Source organism: Crocuta crocuta, unplaced genomic scaffold, assembly GCF_008692635.1.
Source record: "Crocuta crocuta isolate KB4526 unplaced genomic scaffold, BGI_CrCroc_1.0 scaffold38, whole genome shotgun sequence".
Classification (NCBI taxonomy): domain Eukaryota; kingdom Metazoa; phylum Chordata; class Mammalia; order Carnivora; family Hyaenidae; genus Crocuta; species Crocuta crocuta.
In genome coordinates this window covers 133,544-146,954 of record NW_027532605.1, presented here as the reverse complement: position 1 = coordinate 146,954, position 13,411 = coordinate 133,544, and the positions used below count along the sequence as shown (strand labels likewise).

General features: G+C 35.5%; 1 pseudogene; it reads left to right on the top strand.

The window, feature by feature from the left end:
* Positions 1-5,999: 5,999 nt before the first annotated feature.
* LOC144244883 (glyceraldehyde-3-phosphate dehydrogenase pseudogene) lies at positions 6,000-6,584 on the top strand (annotated as a pseudogene).
* Positions 6,585-13,411: the final 6,827 nt, after the last annotated feature.

Here is a 13,411-nt window from a genome sequence, read left to right as displayed (position 1 = left end):
ACATTATATGTGAAGATGATGGTATTAGATTCATATAAGTGTGTGTGTGTGTGTGTGTGTGTGTGTGTGTCTCCCCAATGAAGACACTTTTCTGCTTTCTGTCTAACAAAGCAAACTGCCATCCTGTATGCTAACTGAAGGAGGCAGCAGTGTGTGTCACAGGGAAATAACAGTAGAATGCATCTAGGAGCTCAGAGTGGCCTCTAGCCAATAGCGAGTAAGAAGACAGACACTTGGACATACAATTACAAGGAAATGAGTTCTGCCAATGGGATGAACTTGAAAGTGGATTTTCCCCCAGTACGGCCTCCAAATGCAAACACAAGCTGATCGATACAATGATTTCAGTCTTGTGAGACCAAGAACTCAAGACTTAATTAAATCCTGATTGGAATTCTGACGACAGAAAATATAGGATAATGTGTTGTTTTAAGCTGCTAAATGTGTGGTAAATCTGTTCTACAGCAATACAAAAATGAACCCAGAGGACATTAGTAAACTAACATGTTCTTTTAAATAACGATACACTAAATACTACTTATATGCTGAACTGGTTTTTGTGAATCTTAATCACTTGAGACGCTATATATACTCACTGTATTGCAAACCAAGAATGATTAATAAAATCTGTTGTTTGTATTTCCTATAAAGTTTTCATTAATTAGTGAGTTTATTATGATGTCCTTTGACACACCACTGATTTTTAGTTCTCTTAAAAATCATTATTCTTTTGCTGATGCATAGGAGCACATGTACCCCAATGTTCACAGAAGCACTCTCAACAATAGCCAAACATGGNATGATTTCAGTCTTGTGAGACCAAGAACTCAAGACTTAATTAAATCCTGATTGGAATTCTGACGACAGAAAATATAGGATAATGTGTTGTTTTAAGCTGCTAAATGTGTGGTAAATCTGTTCTACAGCAATACAAAAATGAACCCAGAGGACATTAGTAAACTAACATGTTCTTTTAAATAACGATACACTAAATACTACTTATATGCTGAACTGGTTTTTGTGAATCTTAATCACTTGAGACGCTATATATACTCACTGTATTGCAAACCAAGAATGATTAATAAAATCTGTTGTTTGTATTTCCTATAAAGTTTTCATTAATTAGTGAGTTTATTATGATGTCCTTTGACACACCACTGATTTTTAGTTCTCTTAAAAATCATTATTCTAATGCTGATGCATAGGAGCACATGTACCCCAATGTTCACAGAAGCACTCTCAACAATAGCCAAACATGGAAAGAGCCTAAGTGTCCATCAATGGACGAATGGATCAAGAAGATGCGGTTTATCTACACGATGGAATACTACATGGCAATGAGAAAGAATGAAATCTGGCCATGTGTAGCAACATAGATGGACCTTGAGGGTGTTATGCTGAGCGAAATAACTCAGGTAGAGAAGGACAAATACCATATGTTTGTACGTATAGGAGGATTACGAGGAACTTAACGGAGGACCGCGGGGAAGAAGAAGGGGGGAAATAGTGTGGGAGGGGGAGAGAGGCAGACCATGAGAGACTCTGGAATGCTGAGAACAAACTGAGGACTGATGGGTGTGGGGGGGGGATGGGCATGGAGGAGGGCACTTTTGGGGATGAGCACTAGGTGTTACATGGAAACCAACTCGACAATAAACTATTTTTAAAAAAAATAATAAATAAAAGAAAAAACTAAAAAAATCATTTTTTTTCTATTATAAAAATCTTGACAGTGTGGTTTTCTGGGATTGTACTATGATGATATTTGGCTAACTGACATAAGAATAATGGAATCCTGATATAGAATACATGTTATCTACAAAGTTCTAGTGGAAACAAGATTATACTTTCTTATTGCCTGGCTTTGACTGCAGAACCCTACACAGAGAATCCTAAGTGGGCTGGGATATTTTAAGGATGAAGGTTCATTTTTAAGAAAAACTATGGGTCATATTTCATAAGTAATATTACCTTTAAAATGTATATTGTGATTATAATGGACTGTATTTCAAAGGCAGCATTTTAAAACCATGTTGGGTTGTCTAAGTGGAGGATTTGCAAGACAGGAGTGTGCATGTCTCTCACTTTTTTTTCCTGCTTTGTTGATGACATACCACCCTCTTATTTTTAAGTTCTGATTTAAATTCCAGATAGTTAACATACAGTGTTATATTAGTTTCAAGTGTACATATAGTCATTCAACACTTCCATACATCACCCTGTGCTCATCATGACAAGTGCTCTTCTTAAATCTCATCAACCCCTATCCTCTTATCTCCCTCCTCTCTGATAACCCCCTCTTACTCTTAAGGAAAGAATAATTTATGCCTCTCCAACCTGCTATGGAGCTGTACATCCTAATTTACTATTAACCAGAAAACATAAGATGGTAAAAAATTATTCTTTCTTATTGAGAAGGGATGTGAACTAGCATTATTTTAACTTTTAAGAACTGTCACTTCACTTGAAATCCACTAAACTATGAAAATTCCATTAAATTAAACAAATATTTATTGATTTCCTTATTCATTAGGCATCTACTATATGCTAGAGATGTACTGATATGTCCTCTGTCCACAGCCAGCCACAGTCCCACCACAGACACCAAGATACCTTACTATAACACATAACTAAATGAGGAAGAGAAACACATAGGTCAATAAAATAGTTATTTAAGTATACACGAAAAAATTATTATTTGATGGAAACTATGAAATACAAGTTACTTTTGAGTTTCATCTTAGAGTATTAGTAGGCATTTGACACAGAGAGAAGGAAAGGACATGCAGATGGAAAATTAACAACCAAATGAGTGCATGTTATCAGCAGGTCTAGTGAACTGGCAGCAAACAGACTGGGGAATTCTGGTTGCAGAGTCTGGTAGGCTGTGCACCCTAATGTCTGTTAACAAGCATCTATGTGATAGAAGAAAATAATTTTGGTATTTTGAAGCCAGCTTTAGCTGGCTAGCACAGATTAAAAGGGGAAACTGGGTACATATTTTCCCAATTCCAAATTCAGTGACATAACATTAGTACCTTGAAATTGGCCATGGTGGGAGTATTTATCTATCCTGTGGAAATCAGAAAATGTTATAAATCAGGAAGGACTTTATTAGAAAGACAGTTGTTAAAAATTTTCCAGCTTACCAGAGATGTGAGCACGCACGTGCGTGCGCGCGCGCGCACACACACACACACACACCACAAATACTTATTCACTAACTCAAATATTTAAGAAGTGTTTATAGAGTATCTTCTGTGTGTCAGACAGCATCTTGAGGATAAAGCTTGGGAAAAAATAAAATGCTTCTGCCCTAGTGCAATCATAAACAAATATTTAACTAAAATTATTAAAGGTGTCAGAAGTAAGATGAGATGAAAAAACAAAACTAAGTAATGGATGAACTAGCACAACTGGGTTTCGATGAAGATCTCTTTAAATTGGTGGTATTTTAGCTGAGGCCTAAATGTTGAGAAGGTAAATAGCATGTGAAAATTTGGCAACAATGAATTTCAAGCAGAGGAAGCAGTATCAAGTTCAAAGGTGGTAGAAGGAAGTATTTTCCTTCCTAGATGAATGTGGCTAAAATGCCATGAATAATGGTAACAACAGAAACTGAGGACTGAGGATAGAAAGGTAATCAGTAATCACTTCAAATCTGATCTTACAGGCCAAGCATCTAGGCAGAAATGAATTAGATGTATATTAATGCATGTGTTCATTAATTTATTTGGCATATATTAGACAGTAGCTACCATGCCACGGTATTAAGAAAAAGGAATAATAGTCTCTTCCTTAAAGAATCCATAGCCTTTTGAGAGGGCATGATGAAAGATCAGGGTCTCTGCATGTCACAAACTATATGGAAAGCCCAGCTTCCCCATCTTCACATTCTATCATCTCTTCCTTCCATGACTAATTTAGGAAGTTCACTAGGGTTTCTCTAGCTACATATTCAAATTCTATAAGAGATGCTCATAAAATAAAATTAAAATTATATTAATATTTTGATTAGGTGTACTCAAATTCTAACAGAAAATTTAACTCAAAGAGTCTCTGAGGGAATGTTTATGTTCAGTGTGATGACTGGCAAAATAGTTTTAAAAATCTTATTAATATTCAGGTTTTACTCTATGTGTAGAATTATAGCAAAGGACTTCCTTTTTCTTATGCAAATAATGCTCTAAATTTGAATCAAAGTTGTCAAAAATATACTTGTATTACCAAGATAGAGTCAAAGTTTTGGCTTTTATTATTCTGTTTTGAGAAACAGTCTATACTAAAAAGAGAAAAAAGAGAAGAAATAAGAGAGAGACATCTTAGAATCACCTTATAATCAAGAAAGATTGTTTTCTAGAATGTGTAGAGCTACCTGGCTAGGAAGACTAAACAAAGCTTCATCTTAAATATGCAGTTAAAAAAAAGAGAATAAATTAAAAAGATGGATTCGGCACATTCCTCAAGTCTGAGAAAGTAAGTAGCACCTTCTTCCCTTCTATATTGAAGCAACATCACTTACCAAAGTGCTGATGGTGTATGTGGGGAGGGAGAGGGGGAAGCTGGGAAAAGAAAGAGAAAGACAGAATAGTAACAAAGGCTACCATCATTTATTCACACTATTCACACTATTTAAGAGCTCTGTCTACTAAACATGGCAAATAAAGTGTCCTTAAAATTGGGAAACCCAAAGATACAGAGGAAAGTCAAGGGAACATTCTTGAGAGATATCAAAAAAATATGATATTAGCAACACTGATATAAAGGTATGTACAAGTGGTGAGAATAAATTTATGAGTATAGAGCAAAATAGAAAGGAGATAAGCAAAAGTGTTCCAAAAGAATTGTGTACTTATATTTAATAACATACTTACATAAGTTTGATTTTTGTTAAATGGGCATTGGAAGAAGAAAATAATTTAAGAGGTGAATGGTTAGCTAGGTTGTAGCTCTAGGATTCAAACTATCATTTTACTAATCACAACTTTATTATGTAGAGCTGAGAAATGTGTTTAGAGTAGCTCTTTATTCTTCGATAATTTGTTTGGAGCCAATATTCTATTTACTACTGCTGAAAACAGCTATCTAGAAACATTGCCTAGATCATAAGGAAAATACAAATAGAAGCAATATTTGGTGTCATTTCCCATCTGAATGTAAACTCCATGTAGGTGGCCATTTCATTACTGTTTTTTTCTCATATAATTTACAAACAGGGAGAGAAGACATTAAATGGCACTCAATAAAAAAAAAAAAAAAGAGGCCAGATGTTGTTTGGAAAAAGTGCTAAGACACATAAGTGGTATAACTAACATATATGATATGGGGGGGGGGGAGAAGCAAGTTTCTTAACACATTGAATTATATTTGTTAATGAGACACTTTTACACACAGTACTGTAGTACATTCTGTAAACAAAGTTCTTACCATAAATATATGTGTGTGTATATATATACACACATATATATATACACATAGGTGTGTATATAAGTATATATTCATAGATAAGTATGTACACACACATACATAAAATATACATATATGTATATACTAAATTTAAATTACAAAATTATCAAATGTATGAAACTGGATAGAAGATTTCAATGAGATAAAAACTTTTCTTCTTTGGTTTTCTTTAAAATTTAAAACAGATTTTAAAGGTATCTGGGTATTTTTGGATCTTAATTCTATTCTATGGGATGGTATTTTTAAGGAAAGAATTCTATTGGGTTCATCTGAATGGCTCATTCTTATATAATACTTATATGTGAACCTAATATATACCAACCACTTTGCTAGAATATTAAAATAAATAAATGAGAAAAAAAGTCAATTAGTTCAATATGGATTTAAAAACAAATGGTTGAACTTCTCTGTATTCAACAGACAGTCATATCTTCTGGCACAGTACCAGCTGCATCCCTAACTACAATGGTGAAAGTTGGAGTAAACTAATTTGGCCAGATTTGGTCATCAGAGCTGCTTTCAACTCTGGCAAAATGGATATTGTAGCCATGAGTGACCCCTTCATTGACCTCAAATACATGGTCTACATGTTCCAGGATGATTCCATCCATGGCAAATTCAAAAGCACAGTTAAGGCCAAGAAAGGGAAATTTGTAATCAATGGAAAGCCCATCTCTATCTTCCATAAGCAAGATCCCACCAACATCAAATGGGATGCTTCTGGTGGTGAGTACTTTGTGGAATCCACTAGAGTCTTCACCACCATGAAGAAGGCCAGGGCTCACTTGAAGGGTAGATCCAAAGGGGACATCATCTCTGACTCTTTTGTTGATGTCCCCATGTTTGTGATGGTCATGAACTATGAGAATTATGACAACTCCCTCAAGACTGCCAGCAATGCCTCCTGCACCACCACCTGCTTGGTCCCTGTGGCCAATGTAATCTATAACAACTCTGACATCATGGAGGGACTCATGGTCACAGTCCATGCCATCACTGTCACCCAGAGGACTGTGGACAACCCTTCTTGGAAGCTGTTGCATGATTGTCAAGGGGCTGCCCAGAACATCATGCCTGCTTCTACTGGTGCCACCAAGGCACGTTCTTTCCTGAACTGAATGGGAAGTTCCCTGGCATAGTCTTCCATGTCACCACTCCTAATAGGTCAGCGATGGATGCAGCCAGCCACCTGGAGAAGGCTGCTAAATATAATGGCATCAATAAGGTAATGAAGCAGAGACTGGAGGGTCCTTCACAGGGAACCTGGGCTACACTGAGGACTAAGTTGTCTCCTGTGACTTTAACAGTGATACCCACTCTTCTACCTTTGATACGAGAACTGGTATTGCTCTTAATGACTACTGGGTCAAGCTGACTTCCTGGTATGACAATGAATTTTTCTACAGCAACTGGGTCATGGACCTTATGCTTTACATGGCCTTCAAGGGGTAAGAGCCTCCTGGACCACCATCCCCAGCAAGAGCAATAGGAAAAGAGAGGCCCTAGCTGCTGAGGAATCCTTGTCTAGCTCATCCCCAAAACAATGAGGATCTCCCAACCTCTAGACAGTTTTCATCCCAGACACCCTGAAGAAGGGGAAGGTCTTGGGGAGCACTACACTGACATATACCCTGCCAAAAAAATAAAAATACAAAAATAAAACAAACGGTTGAACCATAAAGTGCTGAAGTTTATTAGATAAAATTATGAATAAGGTTCTATGGGATTGCAAGTGGACATTCAGACGGCAGAAACTAATTTTGTGAGGTAATTACAGAGAAAATTTATACTTCAAAATATATAGCTCAAAACTCAAAAAATTGAAACAGAAGAAACCAAACCAAAAAGTCTGCTCACAAGTAAAGGAAACCCTCAATAAAGCCAAAAGGAAAAAAAAGAAAAAAGAAAAAGAAATGCTAAGAAACATAAACACAAATCGTGATATGCAGACTGTGTTGAGTGTTCTGAAAATTTATGTAAATTCAAGCTGCAATTCCAATGTCATCTTGGGTAACTGATGCAAAACTTTGGGCATATGCTGAGAAGATAGTCAGATGAGAGATACTTGCATAAATTCATGCCCCCCCCACATTTGGTGAACAAGCAATCTATAAAAGTCAACCCCACAAAAGTGGGCAATAAAGAATGCATTTGCTCACATCTTGTTTCTGGGTAAAGAAGGAAAATGTCTCCACTGAGAGATTCAACTAACCTTTACACAGACTCATGGCCTGAATCCACACTACCTACAAGGCACAAAATCCTTCAGGACCAGATAAACCCATTTTTGGAATGTTTTTGGTAGTATATTTAATATAGAGAATAATAAGAGAGATTACTAGAATACATACATCTAAGACATTCCTTTGTAAAGTAGTCTCCTGGAAAATGATGTTCATTCTTGCCTAAAGTGCATATAATTTTTAAGAAGGTAGATTATTTCCTTGAAGGGGGATAGCAGGTTCCTAACATATCCATAGGCGTCTACTGTGCTTTACTCACTGAGTTGAGACTGCCCTTAGCAATTATTTGACAGTATGAGGTGTGGACCAAGAAAATGAGAATCATCCAGGATAATTTTAAATTGTATACTTCTGTGCTCTCCTCCAGGCCTGAGGGTGTAAGTTTTTAACATTAAAGTTTGATAAATTGGACTGTGCTGTGGGGCTATTCTTCAGCAAGCTTTGGAAAAGCCAATAAATGTTATTTTTTATCATAAGCAACAGATCAATATATACATATACATATATGTATATGGAGAGAGAGAGACAGAGACAGAGACAGAGAAAGTATAGCACCAAGCCTGGAGAAAGAAGTTTAAATTGTTGTTACAAAGTGCTCCTCATTTTAAGAGGGGGACAATAACAATTATTTAGAACTTGCCTCTAAACAGAATGTCATAAAAGCAAGAGCTGCTGGCTCCTCTCAAACTTCATCCTTGGAGACATCATGGATGGAAGAGGAAGGTAATACACGTCAGAGCCAAAAAACAAACTATAAAATATACACAGCCAACAATAATAATACAATCTTGGGAAACCTTCTAGAAGACAGAATCTGGCAAGATCCCTGTGTATGCAAGGGGTTTGAGGGCAGGTAAATGATAGCCTAGGGAAGCAGAGAACCAGCCATCTAGAATAGAGGAAAGTGGTAAGAAAGCTTTCCAGCTGTGCTCCTTGCTCTCACCCATGCCCTCGGGCATGATTACCTGGCCCCACTACAAATGGAGTAGGAGTAGTTCCAGCCACAGCCTCCAAGGCACTCCAACATTAGGAAGTCAGATGAGGCTGGGTTGAGAAGCATTTTAACAAGTGCAGTTCATCTTGTCAGATCCTGATATTTCCCTTTCTTTCTCCAAAGTATAGAGTAGGTCAATGGAAGGAGGTAATTTGTGTGTGTGTGTGTGTGTGTGTGTGTGTGTGTGTGTGTGTCAGGGGGTAGGGAGGATGCCCAGGTGAAGTAATGAGAGGCTTCCTAAGGTCGACAGGGTTGAACCCAGATCACAACATGAAAGTTGACCTGACCCTGAAGGCTTCATGCTCCTTAATTCATCAGGTGGGTCAAAGCCCTCATATCCCAGGAACACTGTCTAAAAATGTTCAGGTAGGAAGAGGAAAATCTATAAAATCTGTGAGAAATTAAAAAATTACAGAAACAATACAAAACCTCACAATAAACTAAAAAACTTAAATCCGAGAAAACAGAAGAAATAAATGACCTAGAGCAAGAACTCGAAGTATGCATAACAAAGACCTTAGAGCATACACACACACACACACACACACACACACACACACACACACTAGAGAGCTAGAAGACTGATAAATGCTCTGTATCAAAAGTCTTCTAAAACTGATAAGGACATGGAAAACATAAAGCAAGATCCATGGGAGCTCCAGGTGGATAGGAAAAAGAAAAAAAAAGGAGAAACACTTGAAGAAATAATGACTGGCTGTCACTTAGAAGAAACATACAAATTATCAGACTGATTAGTTGCAGAGAGAAAAAAAAAGGAGATACATGAGAAAACAAAAATTCACATTTAGGTATGATATTAGAAGTTTAACATTTAGGAACAAAAATGTCAAATGTAGAATAAAAGTGCAGGTCAAACACAAAGAACAAACCTCAGATACTTTTTAAAAAATTAGGTAAAACATTATCTATAATATGAAACCTTTTAAAGTTTATGAAAGTTTCTATTTGCTTTCTTGAACTCTGTCAAGGAATTTTTTAAAAGGAGGGAATCCAAAAGGAATCAGTGAAATATTCAATGGGATATTTGTAAATCAATGGAAACCAATCAAATGGAAAGTGAAGTGAATAAATAAAATACATTCTCTATGTGGATGTTGGATTGATTTAATAGAGATTCCTTTCTATTCTTTACCCCTTCCCGTAGTAATGCCCTTTTCAGTGTGACTCTGCAACTTCATTCAACAAGCTTTTCCCGGTCTCTGAGTGAGCTAGCCTTGTGATTTGCTTTAGCCAACACCATGCTGAAGAGGTGGCAGTGCCCTCCATCTGAGCCTGGGCTTACCACACATCCTGCTTGCTTTCATAGAACCCACACATGAGACTGCTAGAAGATAAGGGTCATGTGACCTATCCTTGAATGATTCACTGGCTGTCAGCTGCCTAAGATTTCCTTAGCATATCCCATTGCTTTCACAAATGGATGGCTCCAATTCCTTGAAGAATCCGTGACAGGTACATCTGCCATAGTTTATTCTCAACCACTCTGCAGACTCAAGTTTTAACAGAATATTGCAGACTCTTATAACTAAAAGGAAACTTAAAGGTCACACTCCTGTCTAAACTTTCAGATGCTCCTCTTAATCCAGGGAATTTATTAGTCTGCCTGAGATAGATCACAATGTTTTCCAGGTCAGACCTTGGTTCCTGTTCAGAACTCTTTACTTCCATCCAATCTAGCCTTTATTTGGAAGCAATACATACAGGCTTTCTTCCTTAATACTTTGGTTTACTTTTTTAAAAATGTAATATATATCAAATCCCTTGAATGATTTTAAACAGTGTTTGTGGTGGAATGATCAGAGACCTACTGGAAAGACGAAATGACTAACTTTTAAAGGTGTGTTAGGGAAATAATATGTAATCAGTTGGAAAATGTCCACTGTTTTCATAATTTGATGTTAGCATGACTGTGTACATGAACAGAAAGGTAGTACGAATTCCCTTAGGCAACAAAAATAAAAGCTGTTGGCTTACAAACCCAAACTCCAGGAAGAATTAAGGATGAAACCAACAGTTTGTCACTTTTTAAAAACACACCCACTGTCTCCTTTAGTAAAAAAAACAAAAAAAACAAAACAAAAAAAACCCAAACATTTATTTACTCAGAATCACCAATCTAGGCTATAACTGAACAAAATTTCCCATAAATCAATCCTCGAAGGGAGAATCCTGGTACAATCTTGTGACAAGAGTTGGCCTGAGTGGAAAGCAGCCTCTATACTTTCTGCAGGGTTCTACTTGTAGGTAATCACAGGGCATCAGGGTGTTCCTATCACTTTGCAGTAAGCCGACAGGGGTCTGTACTTTGGATATCATTTTCCAAAACACATTAAACAACCCTAATGCACTCCGGTGGGCCTTTTATTACTATCCATAACTGCCTTAAAGCAAACAAAATCAGATCCGTGAAAATCACTGTTATTATATATTTACCAAAAATCTATGCTGCTCTGAGTAAATGGAAGTTACTGGTAGAGCAAATCTGACATGTTGAGGTATGATGGTGCTGAAAATTTTCACAGGGAAAGTCATTTTAAATTAAACACCGAAAATCTTTATAAGCTTTGTACTTTTTATAAGCCTGGGTGCTTTAAGTATTTGAGTTTAAATGCTTGATTGGTTAGTCCTTAGTGTTTCTTGCTGAACAGTTAGTGAAAGTTACCAATATTGTAAACATTAATTTTCACAGAAACAAATGATGTATTTCTTAGCATTACAGGCAGGACAAAGGGAAGAAATATTAGGTAAAATGAAGCTCCACTGAATGAGACTTCATTAGTATCAAAGCAGAGAGCTTATTTTAAAAACAAAACCATACTATAAGAAATATTTCTAGATTATGCAAACTCCACAAACTAATGAAAACCTTCACTTGTATTTGATAATTATACAATCTCTCAAGTTAATTTACTTATATACATCTCAAATAATAAGCAGATAACAGAATAAAAATGCAGGTGTGTGGTTTTAGATATTTCAATTTTGAACAGAGCAGGCAAAAAGTATTTAGAATTCTCTCTGTACCATAGTAACTAAATTGTATGTTTGATGTATCCTTCTTATGTATAAAACTTTTAAGAGGAATTTAAGATTTTTAACACAAAAATAGGCAGTGTTATTTTTTAGCTATATTATTAACTTTTCAAGGAAAAAAGTCCCAGCTCAATGAATAATTCATTAGGAGTAGGAGGAGAAAATTGTAGCATGAAAATCTTATTTGATATGATAAAACAAAACACGTGTTTATTCTTAGGTCACTAAATATATACTATTCTAGGACAGTATCCCATACAGGGGGAAATAACAAATTATGTGTATGATAACAGTAGTAAAATACGGTATACGTCCAATATAGCTTATGTTACTTTTATACTGACATATGTTACACACACACACACACACACACACACACACAAAGTTTTCTTTTCAACTTTCTTACTTCCCTATGCTAAAGCTAGATATATTTTATTAATAATGGTTAAAATGACATCACATCCCAAATCTTTGAAGGAATAAAAGTGTTGAAAAATAGGAAAAAAAAAAACTTTTAGTATTGCCTCTTGAGATTCTTCAAAAAGAAAAATCCTAGATCAATCATTTCAATAATCCTTTGAATCTTCCTCTTTGCTGTATGCATCTATGAAGGCTTATAAACAGAAAACTAGAGAACATTTTAGGTTTACTTGAAATTATATCAAAAATTGTATAGTCATAGATAGTTGTATTACTGAAAATAGCATTTTTAAGGATAAGCAAAAAAAGAAACACATTTTTTTCAAAAGCATAATAGTTTTGAAAGCTAACACATCACACTTTTATACCCTTGATATTTAATTGAAATATATTATCCCCAGGAGTGTTTATTTTTAAACACATATTTATAAATTTTAATATTTACCATGCATTTGACTCATTAAATGAAGTGTATAGCTACTGTTGAAAATAAAGATGAATTTAAAAAGATAGCATTGCATCTTATATCCTTAACAATGAGATGAGACAATGATCCTTGTTATTAATAAACCAATTCTATTAACAAGGCTAAAAGTAGGTAACCTCATTTTTTGAGGGATGAGGTTCCCTAATGACCAATGAAACCTGATATGGGAATCAATCATTCACATCTTGGGTAGAAATCAACTGAATTTCAGTCAATTTCCCAGGTCTTGTTTTTTAAATTCTGTTTAGTCCATGACAAAACAACCAAACTCCATGTTTCTAAATACCCATAATAGTTTTATTTCATATTCAACAGTGCAGTGCAGTTTCATAAGAAGACTGAAATTTAATTTATATCTCTATTTCAATATATTTTAGGCCCATCTCACTTAGAAGTAATAAATTTTGGGCCCATCATTAATCAGGACTTGTGGGGTAGGACTTTCTCTAAAAGATCAAGTCATTACATTGACAATGTTTAGGCTAAATATTGGTAACAGGGTGAAATGTATTATCACATGCCTAATTCAAATTTCACCTTGTTTTATTTATTCTATTAAATAAAGGGCCAATGTTAAGGTAATCTTGATCCAACGATCTCAATTAATCACAGCCGAATCTTGGTTAAAAAAAAACACAATGTCACTATTTAATAAAAGTTCCTGGGTCTGCTTAATTATGTTAGGTTAACCTTTCTCTAAATACAATGAAATTCATGAAGTTATTTGAGAAGATATGCAAAAGTTAA